The sequence below is a fragment of the Dromiciops gliroides genome, chromosome 3 (genome assembly GCF_019393635.1).
Source record: "Dromiciops gliroides isolate mDroGli1 chromosome 3, mDroGli1.pri, whole genome shotgun sequence".
NCBI classification, from domain to species: Eukaryota; Metazoa; Chordata; class Mammalia; order Microbiotheria; family Microbiotheriidae; genus Dromiciops; species Dromiciops gliroides.
The window spans coordinates 413,940,188-413,963,587 of record NC_057863.1 but is presented as its reverse complement, the minus strand read 5'-3'; the positions used below and the strand labels follow the sequence as shown (position 1 = coordinate 413,963,587).

Genomic DNA, 23,400 nt, shown 5'->3' with positions numbered 1-23,400 from the left:
ATTGTGACACGAGTGTAATTAACTTTTAAAGAAAAAAAATTTAAGCGTGAAAAATGACATTGATACTAGGTTTTTACTTTGCATATGGCTATAATTTAACTTTAGAAATGTGTTTTCTAATTTTAATTTGTATTTTCCAAAGAACATGAATAAAATCACATGAGATTTGAGATGGCATATGCCTTTGTCCTAAACAATTAGCAACCCACCCTGACCTGATTATCATCTCATAAAGATTGACCTTTGAAATTTATAGTAAAGTAGCAATGTAAGAAACAGAATCATGCACATGTGTGTCATGGAGCCAGAATTTCTCTGTATATTTTCTCTGTCTATGATTAAGTTGATTTTGGAAAGCACATAATTAGTTCCTATGCACTTCGTAAAGAAGATAATTAGGGGATGGTTGAGGAAAGAAGGATTAAGAGAAGTGAGGGCAAGGTGCTGATCCACATGTGAAATCAAAGTTGATAAATAATTTTTGCCCAATTCCATGCATATTTTTGGGAATTATAAAAAATGCAGGAAATTCAGCTTATTGAAATCTTTTTTATTCAGAACTGATTTTACAAAAGAAAATTCAGCACTTTTCTTCAGAAATGTCACTAATGTCTGAATGTTCAATCATCTCTGACACAAAAGTAGAATAAATTGGTTGCTAAAATCATTTGGTAAAATGATATCATTTGAAACACCTATAAGAATATTAAAAGTGAGGTATTTAATGTGCAGCAGTAAGACTTATTTCTTAAACATTTTAGGAAGGAGTAGCCGCCACAGAATGAATGAGGATAAGCATAATAGGACTCAAAACATGTCATAGAGGAGCCAATGGAGGACATTTTGCAAAGGAAGTATAAATTGAAAGTCCTAATTTTCTTCCAGTTCTGAGTTTTGTGAAGTGTGATAGTTGCCATCTCTAGCCTTATCTCCAATGCTTTCCAAAGTTAGTCCAATGATTAGAGGATGACTGAACAAATTATGATAATAATATTCATAATGTCATGATGGGAATATGATGTTACTTTGGCAAAAGAAATGACAAAATAGTGGTTTTAGAGGAACTTGGAAAGTTTCTTTGTATGATCTGGTGCAGAGTTATATGATCAAAAACAGGAGAAAAATTATATATTTAAACATTATAAAAAAATATCTGAAAGACTTGAAGATTTGGATCAATGTAATGAACAACTACAATTCCTGAGGACCAGGGATAAGGATGTGATGTACCCAAAGTGCAAAATGAGTCATGTTTTTGGACATTTTCAATGTTGAAGTGGTTTTGACTATCCAGATTTATTACAGTATTTTCTTCTTTTCTTTCCTTTCCATTTTTTTTCCTTCAGCTGGGAGGGGAAGAAGGAAAAGGAAGACTAGAAAACAGTGATAAAATTGACAAAAAAGGGACGTAATAAAGGAAAAAATAACAATTTAAGTACTATTTAAATGCACAGAAGAAAACAGAAGGATGTCTGAAAGTCTACACCAACAAGGAGGATAGCCTAGAACATTGCATTTTGAATTTACTATTTACTTAAAAGGAAAATGAAGTCGTATCAAGATTTGTCATCACCAGTTAAAGTGTGAGGTCCATCTTTCATCAGGTAACAATGCATTCTGCTGTTGTAAAGGATACATACATATGTACATACAATCTAGAACATACATATGATCTATGCATATAGCATGTATTCCCTTACATCAGCAGAATGCATTTATGCCAAAATTGGTGTGTGTGTGTGTGTGTGTGTGTGTGTTGGGGGGGGTTTGTTGGCAATTAATAAAGACTTTTGAGGTGTTTAGTGTATATCATTCTAAGATCACATATTTTAACCATGGTAGTAGACATAGAGAAGTCCACAAATAGCAAAGAATTACAAATTATTAAAATTAGAAAATACCTTAGACGTCACTTTAACTCCTCCTACTTGAATAACCAATACAATATCCTTGACAGATGATCTACCATACTTGAAGTACTTTAATATGGGAAAGTGCTGAGACATCCCATTCCATTTTGGACAACTCTGATTTTTTTTTTTTTAAGCAGGGTAATGAGGGTTAACTGACTTGCCCGGGGTCAGGGTCACACAGCTAGTAAGTGTCAAGTGTCTGAGGTCTAATTTTAATTCAGGTACTCCTGAATCCAGGGCTGGTGCTTTATCCACTGTGCCACCTAGCTGCCCCAACTCTGATTATTTTGATGATATGCCTTGTATTAAAATGTAATCTACCTTTCACATACGATCCTAATTCTCCCTTTCTTAGGTCTCAGCTTTTCAAGTATTTGAAGGGACCTATGATGCCTTACTCCTAAATCATCTTCTCTGGGCTAAATTTTGCCTATTTCATTCAACCAATTCTGTTATGATATGACTTTGAAGTATTGCATAATTCTTGTTGCCTTACTCTGGATGTATTCCAAATATTAATACTCCCATTAAAATGTGGCGACCAGAGCTGAAAATAATATTTAATATGCACTATGGCCAAGACACTGACATCTCCTTTAACTTAAACCTTCGATTTCCATCAATACCATTTAAAGATATTTTAGTAGCTTTTCAGTCTTCCAAAGAGCATTATTGTGTGTCAGTTCATGAAAACCTCATGTCTTTTGCACATGAAAAACAATGTAGACAAGACTTTGCCATTATATAGATGCTTCGTAAATTTGTGGATATTAGAATTTGTATCAATTAAATTATAAAGTATTTTAGTTAAGCCCATCATTACAATATAATTCAAGTCAGATTTTTTTTGTCAAATCAGTAATGATTTACTAAATTTCTACTATGTTCCAGATAATTTGCTAAAGCCCTAGGGTATAACAAAGAAAGACAAAACAACACTTGTTCTCAGGGGCAGCTAGGTGGCACAGTGGATAAAGCACCAGCCTTGGATTCAGGAGGACCTGATTTCAAATCAGACCTCAGACATTTGACACTTACTAGCTGTGTGACCTTGGGCAAGTCACTTAATCCTCATTGCCCAGAAAACAAACAAATAAAAAAAAAGATGGAAAACAACATTTGTCCTCAAGGAAGTTCAAAATCCAACAGGGAAAGGCTATATCCACCCCTTTAGGGTTGAATAGGGCTGCATAAGTACTGCTAAAGGATTAGGGATATCTTTTTCTGATATTATCAGTTTTATACTACCATTATGATGTATTTACATATTAATTGCCTGTTATAGTCAATATATCATCAACACTTCTATATTATCAAAATTGTTAAGAGGTAGCGGGGAGGCAGTAAGTGAGGCACCTCCTTTGTCATGTGTTAAGGTGAGTGTTCAGGCCTTCTTATCAAGTGGTCGCTGTACAGGTACCCTTTCATTATTTTTCTGTGCCAGGATTTAGAATATTTTCCTCCAGGTTCATGATGTGACCTTTGACCCCTGAACCCCTATTTTTTCCCCACCAAGGCTGCCTGTTGGTGGGGCGGGGCCTGTAGGTCTGGTTTGGCTGAGTGACTGCTTTGTTCCTGGCCTTCCTGTAGATGCACTCTCTGCTCTCCACCTACCCCTACAGATGGCTGCACCCCTGACCCCTCTCCATGGCCACACGGCCACCCAAAGCCCGTCCCCCACTGGCTCAGATTATATCACTGGCTCTGTCTCAGTCGTCTTTGTCACCTGCCCCAATGACAAGATCACCAAGACTATTGCCAGGTCTGTGGTGGAGAAGCAACTGGCTGCCTGTGTCAGTTTGGTACCTAAGATCATATCTGTATATGAATGGAAAGGAAAGATTGAGGAAGACAGTGAGGTAATGATGATAAAGACGCAAACTGCCTTGGCATCATCCTTGACAGAATGTATTCGTTTTGTTTATCCATACAAAGTGGTTGAAGTCATTGCATTGCCCATGCAATAGGGGAACCTCCCATACCTTCAATGAGTAAAAGCACCACTCCTAAATGATGATCCTATTTTCATGACTTTTGAGACTACTCTGATACCTTCTACATTCTCTCATGTTATTTAATAAACCCTATCCACAGAAAACAAAAAAAAAGGAAAAAGTCGTGATTACCACCACAGTATCATTAACTGATTCACTATTACAACTAAATATTTATAGTGAAGATACAGTAAGAACAAAAATTACAAAGCATTTATCCTACTTAACTGAAGAATCAAAGTCCCCCCATCTTTATAACCTTAAGACCTGGGAAGATAAGACTGTTACTTGAAACAACTCCTGTGGCTAGCTGCCTATGTCTCCACAGGGGCATATATGTGGCCTTGGATATAGACTTGCTTTTGTCTCTTTGCATTTGTTCTTTCTGGACTTTAGAATAAGGAGTAGAGGAAATGGCCTTGATCATATGCATTTTTAAAGTTAGAATAGCAAGTGTTGAAGTGTGGAAATTAAAATCCATGTTGGGACTTATTAGAGGCAAAGTATAGATAAGGTCATAGCTGAGACCCCTGAAGAGTGATCTGCTTGATAGGAAAGACATAGTCTTATCTTTGGTGATGACACACTTTTTTGTTTGTTTGTTTGTTTGTTTTGTTTTTTGTTTTTTTTTTAGGCAATGGGGGTTAAGTGACTTGCCTAGGGTCACACAGGTAGTAAGTGTCAAGTGTCTGAGGCCAGATTTGAACTCAGGTACTCCTGAATCCAGGGCCAGTGCTCTATCCACTGCACCATCTAGCTGCCCCAATGACACATTTGGATGTATTGGGAGGATGAATTCTTTCTAGTAAATGTTTAATTAACACTTTGTACAATGCAATAATTAAACTTATGATACCTACTCCACCCCACCCAGAAGCATTTTGCTCAAAGAGAGATGTTAATCTTCCTTAAACAACCAAAGAAAGATCAGAACATATATTCTTCAGTCTTTTCAAATTCTTTGATATTCTTGTGGGGGAAAAACGTAAATAAAAAACTGATATTGGTGGAACAGACTGAAGCATGCTATTCTTCACTTTCATTTTTTTCCTTATAATTAAGTTTCCTTGTACAAAATGACAAATATTGTAATGTTTTACATAATCATACATGTAGAAGCCTTATCTGATTGTTTGCTGCCTGGGGAGTGGGGAGAGGAGGAAGGGAAAGGGATAAAATTGGACCCGAAAACTGCAAATAAACATGTTTAATTTTTTTTTTTTAAGTATAAGCATCATGTCACTTCATGTAATTGATTTCTGTCCTAAACCTTGTGTATTAAGTAGGGATATTAGAGGTAAATGTAACCACTTTTTGAAAACATTAGGTGAGTTTGATATTTAATGGATTTTCAGGATGAAATTTTTATTAAACAATCATTTTACAATATAAATAACCACCCTATTTGTAATAAATCTGTTTTTTTCATTCATTTAAATAATATTTACCCTAAAACTTTCCATATTAAAAAAATCTGTTCAGTATTAATCCTAGAATATTTACAGACTCCACTTATGTGTTATCTTCTACAGGAAGACTTCCTTATTCAGATAGTTATATTACTCTCTCCTCCTCAGATAATCTTGTATATCTGTTTACAGGATGTATCCCCTTGAAAGTATGTGAGATCCTTGAGGAAAGGGGAATAGTAGTTTGCATATTTTCTCCATGATTAGACAGTGCTCCTTGAGAGTGGACTGTCATTTGCCTTTCTTTGTATCCTAAGAACTTAATACATTGTACAGGTAGGTGCTTAATAAAAATATATTGACTTATTATTTACTTTCAAAGGTTGTTTTTTCTTTTTTATTCTTATCACCCAGAACACTAACTTGCACATATTTTTCACTTATTAAATGATTGTTGGACCATATTGCATTAAGCCAACTACATCTTCTAATGGTAGTCTATTTGATCTGAGTAAATTTAAACCTGTAAGTTGTGTAGGGGCCAAATTTATTATGGGGAGAGTTAATTGGGTGGATCACCATAATATTGGGGTTTAGAAAATAATGAGAGACCTCTAGGTCCAAAGTTTCCTCCCTTCAAAACTGCCTTTTTTAGTTATTTCTCCCAGCCTAATAAGAAAGGAGATTAATAGCCTCTTTTCCACAAACAAACCAGGTTTTATTAATGGGAAAAAAATTTACAACAAATGTGAAGTTAATAAAGCCAGAGACAAGAGAAAAAGGAAAGAGAAAATGAATAAGCTCCCTGGCTCTAGCAAAGACTGACTCAAACCCCAAACTTGCTTTCTGCTCAGTTAGCTCAAAGAGCTGGCCTCAATTGCACTCACCACCTGGGGTCTGTAGATTCAATGGAAGTTAGCCGTGCAGTCTCTCTCTGGGAGGCTCCTCTGCTCACCAGCAAGGAAAAAAGAGCTCTCAGACCAAGATTCCCCTTTTTACTTTTTCCTCTCCCTCTCCAAAAAGGGAGGTCCTTTAAGCTGGATGGCTGAGAGTGGTCCCCAGTGACGTCAGTAGTACACTAATACATTACTCAGGGCAGGACAGGTGTGGCCTATATCTAATCATCCCCAAGTAGGTACTTAGTTTCTCATTCTCACCCAATTCAAACAATAGTAAATTAATCAGGTGGTGCCCCTGGGAGTCTGCTAAATTCCATTATTTTATCACATTTGTCAGCTCTCATCTCTGATATTTGGTAAGCAAAAAAAAAAAAAAAACAGTTTTCAGTAAGACTTCTACTGAAGTAACAAATCATTGTTATGCTATTGTATTTATCAGTTGCTAAATCCTGGCTTAGGTGATCCTTTGCCTATTTTTTAATTGATATTTATATTTTGGAGCCCAATTAAATAAGCCTTCTTTGATTCTATTTTAAATTGTTTTCATGGGTTGTTGAGTCATTTCAGTCACATCTAACTATTTGTGACCTCATTTGGGGTTTTATTGTAAAAGATACTGTAGTGGCTTTTCATTTCATTATATATATCATTTTACAAATGAGTAAATGGATCAAAAAGGGTTAAGAAACTTGTCCAGGGTCACAGAGCTAGTAAATGTCTGAGGCTAGATTTGAACTCATGGAGAGGAGTATTCCTGATGCCAGGCCTGACACTTTATCCACTCACTGTTCCATAATACTAAGCAGCCACGAATAAACCATGCATTATGTCTTCAAAGGAGAGTTTATACTTTCTGGCAGTAGGCTACTTTAACACGATGCATGAAGAAGGAGCATTTATGCCTTAGGTAAAAAGAAATGATATCTATTTTGGAAAAAGACAAAAGGACTAATACTTTGAGTTATGTGGGGACATCAAAATGATCCTTTTGACCTTGCCTAAAGCTTAGTCCAGTGATAGAAAATCAGAAAATAGTTATCTCTCCTTCAGAAGGTAAAGAAATGCATTAAATGTGACAGTTCACATGATGACATACCCTTCATTCTTTCTGCTTAAGTGTATTTAGAAGGTGATTTTCCCCCATGACTGGACTGAAGAAATTTAAATATCATGGAGCCACAGTCAGGATTGCACAGGACCTGGTAGCTTCAATATTAAAGGATAACAAGGCTTGGAATATGATATTCAGGAATGCAAAGGAGCTTGGATTGCAACCAAGAATCAACTACCCAGAAAAACTGGGTAGTTCTTGTTCAGGGGAAAAGATGGACATTCAATGAATTAGGGGATATTCAAGGTTTCCTGATGAAGAGACCAGCACTGAATTGAAAATTTCATCTCAAAATACAAGATTCAAGAGCAGTATAAAAAGCCATACCATTCAGACTACCTAAAATTATTTAAAATTCACAGGAAGGTGGGCTAACTATACCAAATCTGAATCTTTACAATAAAGCAGCAGTCATCAAAACTATTTGGTACTGGCTAATGTGAGAAATGATGGATCAATGGAATAGGTTAGGCAATGGAAACACAGTAGTAAATGAATTTAGTAATGTACTGTTTGAGAAAAAAGGTATATTCCTTTCTATCCCCTTACAATTTTCTCCAGACATCTATCATATCTAACTCTTTGCCAATGGCAACTCTACCTAAATTAATGTATTTGTTCAGTGCCATATCAATGAGACTACCTAAAAATTATTTAATAGAGCAAGAAAAAATAATAACAAAATTCATCTGGAAGAAAAAAGGTCAAGAATATCAAGGGAACTAATGAAAAAAATTCACAGGAAGGTGGGCTAGCTGTACCAAATCTGAAGCTTTCCTATAAAGGAGCAGTCATCAAAACTATTTGGTCCTGACTAAGGAATAGAGTGGAGGATCAGTGGAATAGGCTAGGCACAGGAGAGACAGTAGTAAATGACTATAGTAATCTACCATTGGATAAACCCACAGACTCCAGCTTCTGGGATAGGAACTCCGTATTTGACAAAAACTGGAAGATAGTATGGCAGAAACTAGGCAGAGACTAACATATTACACCTCATACTAAAATAAGGTCAAAATGAATACAAGATTTAGACATAAAAGGTGATTCCATAGGTAAATTAGGAGAGAAAGGAATGGTTTACCTCTCAGATTTATGGAAAGGAGAAGAGTTTATTAGCAAACAAAAGACAGAATATTATGAAATGCAAAATGGATGATTTTGATGAAATTAAATTAAAAAGTTTTTGTACAAACAGAAGCAATGCATGCAAAATTAGAAGAGAGTCAGAAAATTGGGAAACAATTTTTATAGCCAGTACTTCTGATAAAGGCCTCATTTCTAAAATATATTGGGAAAAAATTCAAATTTAAAAGAATCCAAATTATTCCCCAATTAAGAAATGATCAAAGGATATTAACAGCCATTTTTCTGATGAATAAAACAAAGCTATTTATTGCCATGTGAAAAAATGCTCTAAAGCACTATTGATTAGAGAAATGCAAATTAAAACAACTCTGAAGTACCATCTGGCACCCATGAGATTGGCTAACATGACAAAAAAGGAAAATAATAAATGTTGGAGAACCTGTGGAAAAATTTGAACACTAATGCATTGTTGGTGGAGTTGTGAACTGATCCATCCATTCTGGAGAGCAATTTGGAACTATGCCCAAAGGGCTATAAATCTGTGCATACCCTTTGACCCAGCAATACCACTATTAGGTCTTTTTCCCCAAGAGATCATAAAAAAGGGGAAAGGACCCATATGTACAAAAATATTTATAGTTATTCCTTGTGGTGGCAAGGAGTCAAAAATAGAGGGGATGCCCATCAAGTAGGGAATGGCTGAACAAGTTGTACTATATGAAAATACTATTGTTCTGTAAGAAATGATGAGTAGGCAGATTTCAGAGAAATCTGGAAGGAATTACAGGAACTGATGCTGAGTGAGATGAGCAGAATCAGGAGAACATTGTACACAGTATCAACAACATTGTGTGTTGATCAACTGTGATAGGCTTGACTCTTCTCAGCAATACAATGGTCCCAGAGAGTTCCACGGCCTCAACATGGAAAATGCTCTCCAAATCCAGAAAAAATGAACTGTCGAATCTAGATGCTGTTTGTACCATGCTATTTATATATTGTTTTGTTTTTTGTTTTTGAGGTTTTTCCTTTTGCTCTGAACCTTCTTTCACAGCATGACTAATGCAAATACATGTTTAATGTGATTCTATATATGTAACCTATATCAGATTGCTTGCTGTCTTGGGGTAGGGGGAAGGAAAAATTTGAAACTAGAAATCTTATAAAAACAAATGTTGAAAACTATCTCTACATGTACCTAGAAAATAATAAAATACTTTTATGATTAAAAATGCAGACCTTAAATAAGCCCACAGTTATCCAGAAGAAGGAAATAATATATTAAATAAAACTAATTCAGAAAGTGATAGAACATGTTCAAAATCATACATTTTTTTAAAGAAAGCATTTTTTTTTTTACATTTTCAGGGATTGAAATCTGTTTACCAATTAGGCACCTAATAAAACTGACAATGCTTCCTTTAGCGTCAGTTGTGATGGCAAAGTTAAATTGCCTGTTGCATCAGCATTACATTAGTAGGTGAAATGACTCCTCCGAATGATGTTTTTAGTGGTAGTGTCCATGGAAAGAGGTAGCCACAAAATGCCATCAAAGAAATCAAAGTGAGTTCCGAGGTAAGGAAATGAGAATGGATTAAAGAAAATATGAACTCTCCCTCAGTATATGCCTTCTCTCAAAGTACATCAAATAAAGTGTAGAATTCTTAATTATTCTGAAACACACCCAAATAGAATACTATGTAAGCTTTGATTTTAAAGAGGCAATAAGCTGGAGTGGGTGGTGCAGGCACCATGAAGTTAGTAATGTCTTGGTGTAAGTCCTGCCTCTGACACATAAAACCCCAGACAATTCTTTCAGACTACAAATTAAAGATGTATTACTAGCTGGTATCCATGGAGTTGAATACAAATAGTGATGGGATGACAGGCATCGACACCCCCACTCCACCAAAAAGGGTGCGTGTGTGCTAAACAACCTTTTTATAAAGTAAATGAAATATATTTATATATTTAATATAGGAGAAAAACTTCAAAGTTTATGTATTTCGTAGACCTTTTATTTGTTTTTCTTTGTTTTGTTTTTTTTTTTTTTGCAGGGAAATGAGAGTTAAGTGACTTGCCCAGGGTCACACAGCTAGTAAGTGTCAAGTGTCTGAGGCTGGATTTGAACTCAGGTCCTCCTGAATCCAGGGCCAGTGCTTCATCTACTGTGCTACCTAGCTGCCCCTGATTGTAGACCTTTTAAAGACAACGATTTGTAGCATTAAATGCAAGCTCTTACAGAGGATCACACAATGCCCTTTTCATTGACTCACAAAAGGCAGAGGTTGATCTCACTGATTATTATTTTTAAGTGGTACATTTTTGATGATAAAAATGTTGGTATAATCAAAGAGAATATTAAAGTCAATTTCCATCTTAATCTTACCCCAAGTACTATATTTAAATTATAGATATGTCCCATTCTTCAGCTTTACAATTTAGCAGTGTGAAGATTCCCTCTGGTAATTGTTTCCCAACAAGGAGCAGCAGTGGAATTAAGGCATAACTATGGATTTCTAGGGTTAGGAGTTACAGTAGGTAGATTATGGAGTGATGTGTTTTGTTTTCGAGGCATAGATTACACAATACAGTTTTCTCAGTAACTGCTCTATAGGAAAATGCGTATAGATAATAATATCATAGATGTTGAACACTCAGCTCTTCTCCCAAATAGTTTCTCTGTGAAAGAGTAATGATTTCAAACTCTTCATTCCTTCACATAAATGAAATCACTACAGGTATTTGAATCTCTTTTTTTCCCTTTTGTATTACACAGACACAACTGAAAGTACCCAAGACATAGCTTAGAAAGCCATTAGGCTTTTAAAAATCTAACCTGAAAGCTTAGAAAGACAGGTGTAAGTAACAGGCAGCAACAATGTTTTATAAGAAATGTGAGGCATTTGTGTAACCCATCAAATCTGAAATCTGGCAAGTAAAAGCAATAGGTGTTTGCTTTCTATCCTTTGCCATCTACTTTTGGAATGTTTAGGTATATCCACTTATTCCATATAAACCTTCCAACTTCTTGGCCCAGAGAGGTCAATACCTATACATGTTCTATGCCTCTACTTTGCTCCTTATTCCAGAGGCTGGAATCCTGAGTTTCCTTCCATTCAGAAGCACTTGCAATTCATTTACTTATTTGTTCATAGCTTAGGTTTAAAAGACACATCGCATAGTTTATCTATCTATGCTATTTAAGAATATATTAGTATTTCTAATAAAATTCATAATAAAATGGGATTCATTCTTAATTACCTCATAACTCAAATAGAGGAATGATGAAAATAAACATAACATTTAGATCTGTGGTTCAAACCTCTGTCCCATTTATTTCTTTGTGTACTAAGTTAGTCACTGGCTTCCTCCCTTGCTACTCTTCACAGACAAACAAATATGAGTCACAGATCAATTTTGATAATCATAATTTAGGAGAAAAGTCATGATGTACAATTAACTTGAATATGTCATGTAGAAAATATTTAGCTATAGTCATAAGGGGAAAGAGAAAGAGGAGTCAAATTTTTTGCTGTTCTTTCACTGATTATCACAGAGAAGTAACAAACATCTTCAGTCCATTCTAGCTATTCCATCTGAGTTTGTTTGTATTGCTTGTTTTCCCCTAAGGAGTAAAGCCTGTAGCCTTGTGATCCATGCTGTAATGCCTGGTCCTAGTATCTGAACTTCAATTTCAAAATGCCTTCAAGAGCTTCTCTGTCTCTCTGTCTCAGTCTCTCTGTGTCTCCCTCTGTCTCTGAATCTCTCTCTCTCTCTCTCTCTCTCTCTCTCTCTCTCTCTCTCTCTCTCTCTCTCTCTCTCTCTCTCTCTCTCCCCCCTCTCCCCCTCTCTCTCCACATTCCTGTTGCTTCCCCTGTATTCACTCCAGGTCAAATTTCAACATCCTCTGAATTTTTACTCTGTCTCAAAAACTTGCAATATTCCCTTTGAAATATACTGTCCTTCCCCCTCCAAGTTTGTTACATTTTTTTCAAGTGTTGTATGTATACAACCTCTCCCCAAACTATTTTCATAAGTCCTAATCTTCACTAGGGTATGGGGTATTTAAAGAGGACTATGACCTCTATTGTGAGGGCTTCCTGAGCATTTTTCAGGGCTGCTCATCCATCTTCAGTGTCTACCTGATTCACCCAACTCTCACCTGTGGTCCAAGTAACTGTAGCATGTGCAGCCACACCCCTGTAAACCATCTTGGCAGATGGACTAAACCAGGTGGAGGGTAAATGACAGACCTCAAATCCATTGGTGTGGTAGGAGGCTATTTACTGCCAAGCATGCTAAAACAATTTGTTCCAATGCCTACGAAGGTGGGTGAAAAAGGGATTGTGGAACACTTAGAACTTGGTCAGATATCAAAGATGCCAAGCTCATCCATTGCAGCCTTGGACATTGACAATCTTTTTTTTTTTTTAACTTTTTCCTGCCCCTGGACAAATAACTCAGGAAGAGACAGTGAGGCTGACAAGTTTGTGCAATTCTACCTCACTTCAGTCAAGTCAAGACATCAACCCATGAAAATGAAGGATGAATAACAACACTTCGCCAGACCCACTTCATGCTATTTACACATCTCTACCATCAAACTGTAACCTTAAGAATCCTTGTAGCATTCTCAACAAGAAACCTAATATCTGCAAGTTCTCTAAGGAATGTTTTTTCTACACCCCCTTGCTTTAACTGAAGACTATTTGCCTTTGAGGACACTACCCTTTTCAACTCTGTCCACTTAAAATCTCTCCTTTTATCATTTGAAATCACAGGAACAGAAATGAGCATAACTTTGATTATCATGTCTACTTTTACTCCATTCCTTTACTACAATGATATTTTACTATGTTAAGTTCCATTTGTATTATATTTTTCCCCATCATGGTTGATCAAAAATTGATTGACCTAACATTCTCAATGTCATTTTACCAAACTCACAGTCTAAAAGTTTTCTCCATCTGCTGCTATGAGTTCTAAGCACATGGATAGTTATCAACATTGATGATCATTTTAAGGACCTTACCACAATATGCTCAAGTCCAATGACTTTTTCCTTCCCCCTTTCAACCACATGCCTCTATGACTACAAACCAGACCATACATCATAATTACATTACTTAAAAGATTCAGAGTTTTAGAATTGTATCCTCTGCCCAGAAACTTGCATATTTCTCACCCTTTCACTAACATTAAACTGACTATTCAGTATATCATATCCTAACTTCTGGTCCTTTTATTCCTCTATATTTCCTTTCCCTTCTGGATATACTTTCTACCATACTTAGAGATTGAGAGAAAGAACTGAGGGTCTGGAGATAGGAAACTTGTTCTGCTCCTGCTTTGTCATTGAGTGCCTCTGTGACCTTGGAAAAGACTGAGTTTCAGTTTCCACATCTACAAAATAAAGGGCATAGGACCAGATGGCCACTAAAATTACTCCCAGACCTAAGTGTCTAATCCTATTGTTTGCATGTTTGTTTAATTTTAATATTTTACTAGCTAATACTCTAGAATCCCTTGGCCTTCGACCATTTCCTAGTTATTAATCTTCAACAGGTAGTTTTCCCCTTCCCTGGGCTCCATCCAATTTTTTTTGCTTCTCCACTACTGTGGAGACTTGCTAGAAAAGTCACAAAAATATAGTCCATAGCCTCTGTGGAATCCTTAATGCTACTCAATGGTCCTTTTACTATTGTTAATATGAATATATGGATAATCTGCATTTGATGGAGGTACCTTATTATCAAAGGGGAATTTTATGAAACCCTGGATTAATAGTATTAATAGGAGCAAAATGTCTTTCAACTGAACTCCACACTGAACCCAGATACTTAGCAGATAAAAGACCCTACCTAGTGGCTTCTTTTCCCTCAGGATAGTAAGTCCCTACCTTATGGTAACATCTGGGAGTCCTCATCCTTGCCAAACCCTTTTTTGGAATCCTGTAGTCTTATCATGATGCTTCCGTATTTCCTTCATACTTGTTATAACTGAAATTGTTAAACTGCTTTTTGCTTCTGGGTTGATTTCTCTATAATACTATTGAAACTGACAATGCCCTGTAATCAGTGTACTAAAATCATATATTACCTCATAAATGGGGAATCCCCTGAATTTCTCTCTTAGGTGGGAAGTTTCCACATGATCATGTCATGTTATCTTTCTTCTTGGGACAATAAAATATTAAATTGATATTATTTTTTTCTGTCTGTCTCTGATCTGTTTCATAGGAGACAGTTTTTTTTTCTGTCTGTCTCTGATTTGTAGGAGAAATTAAACATTATTTTTCTGATCTGTTTGTAGGAGATAGGCAGATACAAAAGCTATACTATAAACTTATAAACACATTACTTCATTCTTCCCAGGTTAAAAACCTTTATTTTTGTTTTAGCTTATTCTCATCCCCACTTATGATCCCTCCCTTCATAATAGATAGCCAAGATTCTAATTTCATTGAGAAGATTGAGGTTATATAATATGAACCCCCAACCCTTGGTCTTCAAAATGTGTAAATCCTATCATCATTTGAGTTCTGTGAAAGCCAAATTAGATATATGGAGCATTAATGTCCCCCTTCAACTTTCCTTAAGAAAAAGGAGCCACTGAGCTTCAATCTACGATGGATCAGTTTTTATTTTATTGCTTGGGAATTAATTAGACAACAAGAGTTGAAACCAATTAGGGAAATAAGGAAGAAGAAATTCAAATGAATAATCTTAGATCTAAGCTTAGTCTATTCCTTTATAAAACTCACCGAATGCCAAACTTCCCGCCAGACTGTGAACCCCTGAAAAGACCGAACACCAAACCACGTGCACTCCTTTCAATCCCACTCTGTCACCAGAGAGAGAGAATTTCTGTTCCTGCCCTCACTTTTAAGTCCACATCCTGAAAGTTCCTTGCATTCTCCTCCCCAAAAAAGAGGTCCTTCAAAGGCCGCTTCAGTAGCATGTGCAATCTTTCAAATGATTCAGCTAAAACTTCGGATATATATCTTTACCACAAATAAATTTTACCACGGTTCCCTTTCTCTCCAATCACAGAAGAAGAGATATTATTTATCATCTCTCAATAAAGTTAAGACCTTTGCCTAAAGACATCATTGCCCTTTCATTTTCCAGGAATTATGCTACTTTGGTGAATCCCATCCTACCCCACTCCTACATCTCTCACATATCTTTGACTTTTGCTCTACTGATCTAACAAGTCCTGACAAAGCCTGCCCTCACTGATTGTCTTCAAGTATTTAACAAAGTTTCACATAGAAGAGGGAGACTTCTGTCTGTATAAAATATATTGTATTTCTTTTTCTACCTATATTTTTTTTGCTCCAATAGAATATAAACTCAAAGAGTTAAAGACCTTTGAAAAATATCTTTGTATTCACATTACATAGAAGATAGGTGCTTAGTAAGTGCTTTTGTATGCATAAGTGAATACAAATAACTGTTACTTAAATCACACTGAAGATCCCTTCACAGATAACTCATAGTCTAATTGTAGTAGTTCTAAGTATTTATTTTATTTCACTTTTTTACTCTAATTAGTTTGCAGTTTGCTTTATCTCCCCTATTATAGTATAGACTACTTGAGGGCAGAGATCATGAATTGCATATAGAATAAACCTAATAAAAGCCCAGAGGATCAAATATTTAGAATTAGAAAGGACATTGGAAATCATCTTTTCTAATCCCCTCATTCCAAAAATGAGGCCCATAATGGTGAAATGATTTCCTTCCAAATCTCACAGGGAATAGCAGCGCTTAGATTTAAACTCTTGTCCTTTGACTTCATATTTAGTGTTCCTTCTAGTACATTGTTGAATGTACTTAATCTTACATAAGGCAATAGAAAAAGATAATTACGTATCTTGAAAAAATGTTCATAAACATATTGGTGTATTTCTATTATATCAGCAATTGAAAGGAACTAATATAATAAAGTAAAAATTAACCACATAGCTGTTAAAATCCTCAATGGATTAGTGACAATAATACAAAATTTGTAAGAAAAAAAGAATTCTGTAATATAGCATTTATTTTGAGTTTCACGTTTTAAAGAAGAAACTTGATAATCTTAGATTATATATATAAGCTAAATATTTATGAAAGAGAAATGTGTTTTTACATTAATACTAGACATGAAATATACATATGAATAGCTCCTAATATTTTTCCTCCTATCTCAGCATCCTATCTCACTCTTTCCAATCCTATGAAGGATTATGATGACCAAAGTTTTAGGTTACTGTGCACATTCTACTAGCTTCTATTCTTAATTGATATCTTCATCACTCTCCAGATTGGAGAAAGTTGATCTTCAATTTTCCATGTCTCACAGTTTACTTCAACCGAATACCTAAACAAATTCCTTCACCTCTCTGTGTTGAGCTTGCCTAATAGAGCTAGGGACTAGCCATTTCATAGAACTATTTTGGAGCAGTAACAAGTTAATGATATAAAGAAGTGACATGAAAGAAACCATTTAAGTGCCAAACATTATACTCATTTAAGAGCCTATGCCTTAGAATTTATGCCTAAAGCTCAAAGAAATTATGTATACAGAATCATAATCATGGTAATGTGGTCCCTCACATACACAATTTTAGTTATTTATAGTATCTTTTAAAAAAACTGTTGTAGAAAGAACTGTGCTTATTTCTCAATCATTTGAGTAGCATTCACTATATACCAGGCACCATGCTAAGCACTTTACAAACATTATCTCTTTTTATCCTAAGAACAATCCTAGGAGGTAAGTGATATTATTATCTTTGTTTTACAATTGAGGAAGTTGAGTAAAAAAAGCGAAGTCACATGGCTATTAAGTGTCTGAGGCAGGATTTAAAGTAACTTCTTAGGGGGCGGCTAGGTGGCGCAGTGGATAAAGCACCGGCCTTGGATTCAGGAGTACCTGAGTTCAAATCCGGCCTCAGACACTTGACTTACTAGCTGTGTGACCCTGGGCAAGTCACTTAACCCCCATTGCCCAGCAAAAAAAAAAAAAAAGTAACTTCTTCCTGACTGGAAGACCACATAACTATCTTGATGTTGCTTAGGAATTACTGTTATTATCTTTTGATGGACTCAATGCAAATATATATATATATATATATATATATATATATATATATATATATATATATATATATATATATATATATATATATATTTCATGAGGTAATTGGGGTTAAGTGACTTGCTTAGGGTCACACAGCTAGTAAGTATTAAGTGTCTGAGTCTGGATTTGAACTCAGGTCCTCCTGACTCCAGGGCCAGTGCTCTATCCACTATGCCACCTACCTGCCCCCAAATATATATCTTGATAAATGCTGCCAGTGTCTGGCAATAATTAGCATATTGAAAAGAAACAAACTTACAACCCAAGTTAACAATGGGAAAAATTCCTTTATGGGGAAAAAGAGAAATGCTGGTGAGATAAATTATTTTTATTATTCAAATGACTACATTTAATTCTATTTCCCTTCTCCCCCTCTTAGAGAATCAAGATGGTTGGGTATGGTGGAACATACCTGTAATGCCTGCTACCAAGGAGGCAAACAATTTATAAGGTAGGAGTTTATCAATTGTGATGGGCCAAACCAATTGGGTATCCACACTAAGTTCTGCACCAAAATGATGAGCCAAAAGGAATAGGAAGGCCCCCAGGCTGCCTAAGTAGAGAAGAAGTGACCCAGGTCAAACACTGAAAAGACCAAAGCTCCCAACCTTGGTAAGCTATAACATGCATCTCATTATTGGTCTGCACTTCTAGCCTGGGCAGGATACAAAGACATTGTCCTAGCAAATAAACAAAACCTAAGGAATCAGCCAAGCAGTATTTCATGCCCACATTTTCCCTCTACTTCCAAGAAGGGTTGATTTCCACAAATCTTCTTTGAGTCAGGTTTGGTCAATAAAATTGTAGAACATTCAGTTTCAATTTTTTTCTTGTTCTTTCAAGTTGCATTATTGTGCTTTCCTGGTTCTACTTTTATCAGTTCATACAGATAAATGTTGCTATGGATATTATGTCATATATATCACTTCACTTTCTTGGGGCATATAACTAAGATTGACATCTCTATATCAAAGGGTGCAAATATTTTATTCACTTCCTTTACATCATTCCAAATTACTTTCCAGAACTATTGGACACATTCACAGCTTTATATTCATCTATCATTATCATTACCATTACTATTATTATTACTATTATCATTATTATTGTCATTATCATCATCAATAATAATAGCATTTATATATCAAATACTATGTGCCAGGCACTGTGATAAGCACTATAAAATATTATTTTATATAACCTGGGTTTGAATTGCACCATAGAAACATATTAGCTATGTACCCAAAGTCATTTAACCACCCAGACCTCAATTTCTTCATTTGCAAAATGGGGATGTTAAAATATGAAGACTTAGGTGTTGTGATGTTTGAACAAGATAATATATGTAAAGCATTTTGCAAACCTTTAAATAAAAAAATATTAAAATGGGAAAAAAATTAAGAAAAGGAAGGAAATGCACAGAAGTTTCCCAGGAATGTAGTAAGAAGGAATGATAACTGACAAATTGCCCCTTTATCCCATAGATACCCACAGGAAGTTAAGGCCTCCAGGTAAACATAGGATTGAAAGGAATAAATAGGTTGTGATTTTGCCTGTTAGAAAGGGTACTATGTGGATGAATTCACATTCAAAAAGTTTAGCACAGTATTACACAAAGGAGACAATTGTGTTTAGGGCAGATAGGTACCACAGTGAACAGAATGAGAGGCCTTGAGACAGTAAGATCTGGGTTACAATCAAATATTCTCAATTACTTATGCTATGTGTCCCTGGGCATGTCATTCAACCTTGTTCCCCTCAGTTTCCTCATCTGTAAAATGAGCTAGAGAAGGAAATGGTAAACTATTCCATTATCTTTGCAAAGAAAACCAGAATGAGGAAACAAAGAATCAGGCATAAATGCCACTAAACAACTCAACAACAAAGAGTAAGCTCTCAGAGGAGCAGCTAGGTAACACATAGGGTAGCTAATTTGAATTGGTGTAGTAGAGTGCTGGACCTGAGGTCAGGAAGACTCCTTTTGACGAGTTCGAATCCAATCTCAGAGTATTAGCTCTGGGACCCTGGTCAAGTCACTTAACCCTGTTTGCCTCAGTTTCCTAATCTGTAAAATAAACTGGAGAAGGAAATGGCAAACCACTCTAGTATCTCTACCAAGAAAATCTCAAATGGGATGACAGAGAGTGGGATACAAATGAAACAACTCAACAACAAGACAAAGGAGGGTAAGTGGCAATGGATTTGAGGGAATCATATGTTAGAATGAATCTCTCATGCTCACAATTATCTGGGGTATTATTATCCAGAAATAGGTAAGTTTCAGGTGTCATATGAAATAAGGAGAGCAGCTGTTTATCTGGTAACTCATTTACTGATTATATATGCAATTTTGAATTTGCGATTATATTTTAATGTGTCTATCTCTTAAACATTTGAGAATTTCATAAAAATATGAAACTATATAAGAACTAATTAAAATGGGGTGATTTTTTTTCCCTCCTCATCACATCCCTATCCCCTCTGATTGCATTTAGGTGTTCCAGCTGGTTATCTAAGCCACTATATTAAAATTAGGAAAATTAAAATTGCTACTCAAGAGAAATAAAGGTTTTAGTGCAACCTAGCAACGGTCAAATGAATTTTGAAAGGTAATCTTGAACAAAAGGGTTACATGCCTCAGAATTCCAAATTTGCAAAGCATTTTTGGTTGAATGATTGAAAATCATTTACAGAAAAAACATTCACTTTAACTTGACAATGCCCAGTGAAAACTAAAACAGCAGCAAGAGTAAAGGTTGAGTCAGTGTCTCCAATTTGAATGAGAAAATGAGCATAAAGTTACAGGTATACATTTCTGTTCACATGAGAATAGTTGTTTCACAGTATGTCTATTTCTCCTACACTTCATTAGCTTCCTTCTAGTATAGTTTTCATTGTGTTGTTTCCAACAACTCCTCAGTTCAGACTGAAATCCTATTTTTTTATCTTGCATTTGGAGAATTATTATGTAGATAAACAATTTCTAGCCGCAAAGATAGGAACTAGCATTAAAAGACTGGTAGATAGCTCTATGACATAAACTCCATTTTGTAATAGACTACATAGGCCTTTTGTTTAATTAAAGGAGAGAGTTTGCCACAGAGAAGAAAATTAAAAACAAGAAATAAAGGGATTTCATCATTCTATCAGCCCCTTCAAATCAAGATCCTCATAAACACTTAAAAATCATTATAAAAATCAAGGCAAATACTAAGTATTTTTCTCTTGTCATTACATTCAATGTGGTGCAATACAACTTTTCCTTGTTTAATGTAATTAATGTCTTTTATGCCATATTTTCTGTAAAATGAGCTTCAATTAAATAAAACATTATTTGCACTTGTGTTCTTTCATAAAATGAAAAATAATTTTAAATTGTGCTACAGACTAGAGTTTTAAGATAAAATAATTTGGAAAAAATCTAACTTTATATTAGTTGTAATAATATTAATAATAACAATAACAATCATAGCATGTTTACTATGTGATAGGAACTGTGCTAAGTGCTTTACAATTATTATTTCATTTGATCCTCACAACAATACTGAGAGGTAGATGTTCTTATTATCACATTTTCTTTAACAGATGAGAAAAAGGAGCAAACAGAGGTTAAGTGACATACCCAGGGACATATAGCTAGAAAGTGTATGAAGCCATATTGAACTCAGATATTCCTGAATTCAGGTCTGGCATTCTATTCACTATAACAACTAGCGGCCTCACAATTGCACAACTTAAAATAAAAACACTTAAAGTTTAAAAAAATATTGTATTCAGCATAGATATCCAAATAAAACCAGTGAAAGTAGTAAGGATCATTATTAAATCATAGCTGGTTAGTAGAATTTAACATATCCATAGAATAGCAATAGTTGGGCAGGTGCTGTATCACTTTTATGGGAAAGGGAATTTAAAACTTAATCACCTCCCTGAAATCAAAGTCCATCTTTTCAACATCAATACACTCCCACTGCCTGGAAGTCATGGCACATCATGATCTACAAAAAATTAACATGAAAAGTGACCCAAAGGGACATGAAGGACCACACAATGGAGGGTGGGGAGTAGGGATAACATACTTACTATATGAAGTGTTATACAGATATTGGAAGGTAGATGCTGTCATGATCTCATTTTATAGTGGAATCTAAAGCTGACAGAGGTTAAGTGACTTAATAGTGTCACGCAACTACTAAATGTCTGATGCAGGATCTGAACTTAGGTCTTCATGAACTCTCCAGAGCCACCTCACTGCCAGTATATTACAATGTATTCTATTCATGGATATGGAAGATAAATCAATCCTGTTTTCTCCTTCCAAATGTCTATAGGCATCACAAAGTCCTCCACACATGCATTGTATCCCCTTTGTATCCTCTTTCTTTCAAAGCAGCTTTATATGTAAGATAAATTATTGTCTTAAATCTTGTGCCTGAACTTAGTCTCAACCCAGATGGAGAGAATTAGTAGAAGCTCAAATGAGTGGGTCAGTACCTGAACTAAATTCAGCCTAATGATAATGAATAAATCTTGTTCATTCTTGCTGTTGCTGTTGCTGTTGCTGTTTCTGTGTCTGAATCTTCTTCTCTAGGACACTAACATTGCTTCCTGCTTCAAGAACCTTGGAATGGAATTTTGGATTTAGAAGCAAAGGGTTTAAGTCAGAATCTGGATTCTGCCACTTAATGATCCTAGGACTTTGGGTAAGTCACATACATTTGGGGGGGGGGGGGCTTGGTTTCCTCATTTGTAAAATGAGAAGATTGGAATATATAACACCTAATCTATAACCAACTCAGATTGTTTCCCCCTAGATTGTGTTAATTTATATGGGCAACTTGAAACATTGTAATATTACAAGGAATGGGAAAATTACATATGTACATATGTACACATATGTGTGCATATGCATGTATATATGTCTCCCCAAATAATTTTTTTTGAGTATTGAGGATCAAAATATGAAATATAATACTTAAGAACTCAGAATTTGTAACAAATGAAATGGAAAATGTTCATTGGAGTAAAATATGTCATTTCATATACCTTGACTGAATATATTCAATTCTTTATTATGTTATGATACTAACTGTTATAGCTATCTCCTTCTTGTTGTCTTTTACCCTATTTCCTTAGATCTATTTTCAATAGGTAGATTTTATGGACTGATTTCCTTAGTAAAAATATCATTGCAGGGGGCAGCTAGATGGCTCAATGGATAGAGCACCGGCCCTGGAATCAGGAGTACCTGAGTTCAAATCCGACCTCAGACACTTAACACATACTAGCTGTGTGACCCTAGACAAGTCACTTAACCCCAATTGCCTCACTAAAAAAATAATTAAAAAAGAAAATCATAGCATATCATACACTAAAATCTTGACTACAAACACTATTGGGGAATTATTAACACTAAAAACGTAAACATTCTGGTTAACTGAATATTCTGGTTTATACTATACCCATTTCATTTTGTCTGATTTTTTTTTCATAAAAATCTTTAAAAATATGCCAGGTGGTTTCTGAATAAATTAATTCTATTTTCAGTCCATAGGTTTACAAGAAATGTGGAATTCATAAGCATCTTCTGCTAATTTTTATTTCCTACATTTTGGCACTATTTAAAAGACTGATTGTTTTATATATTCATAGTAAGCCAGCAGTCACCATAAGAATGGAAAGAGTTTCAATGCTTAAACCTTAAAATGTAGATATGAGATTTGATGAATCCTGTCTTTATAGCTTAGTCCCAAATAGGGTTGGAAGTGGGAAGCTGCTGAAAATCTGTAAGTCTCTGTCTCAAGGTAGGCTTCAGCTCACTCTCTGGGCAAATGTCCGTAGTTTGCTATAAAT

At 35.3% G+C, this 23,400-nt stretch overlaps 1 pseudogene; it reads left to right on the top strand.

Moving 5' to 3' along the window:
* Nucleotides 1-2,445: 2,445 nt before the first annotated feature.
* On the top strand, nucleotides 2,446-3,904 carry LOC122747724 (annotated as a pseudogene).
* The last annotated feature ends 19,496 nt before the right edge of the window (nucleotides 3,905-23,400 follow it).